Source organism: Mizuhopecten yessoensis, unplaced genomic scaffold (assembly GCF_002113885.1).
Source record: "Mizuhopecten yessoensis strain PY_sf001 unplaced genomic scaffold, ASM211388v2 scaffold3311, whole genome shotgun sequence".
Taxonomy (NCBI): domain Eukaryota; kingdom Metazoa; phylum Mollusca; class Bivalvia; order Pectinida; family Pectinidae; genus Mizuhopecten; species Mizuhopecten yessoensis.
Genome location: NW_018404981.1, coordinates 434,454 through 434,732, shown reverse-complemented (window position 1 = coordinate 434,732; position 279 = coordinate 434,454). Strand labels below are relative to the sequence as shown.

At 47.3% G+C, this 279-nt stretch overlaps 1 protein-coding gene across 2 annotated transcripts in view; it reads right to left on the bottom strand.

Moving 5' to 3' along the window:
- The window catches only part of LOC110447332 (poly(ADP-ribose) glycohydrolase ARH3-like), a 19,420-nt gene that overhangs the window by 3,561 nt on the left and 15,580 nt on the right, over positions 1-279 (bottom strand). The gene's annotated exons all lie outside the window — the stretch shown is intronic.

Here is a 279-nt window from a genome sequence, read left to right as displayed (position 1 = left end):
TATACCATCAGTGCCCCTATCAGTTCTACATGTATAACATAAGCGCCCCCCTCAGTTCCACACTTATACCATCAGTGCCCCCCCAGTTCTACATGTATAACATAAGCGCTCCTCTCAGTTCTACATGTAAAATAACATAAGAGCTCCCTCAGTTCTACACTTACATCATCAGTACCCCCTCAATTCTGGTAACATCAGCGCCCCCCCCCCTCAATTCTACACTGGTAACAGCAGTGCCCATATCAATTCTACACTTGTAACATCAGTGCCCCCCCCCCA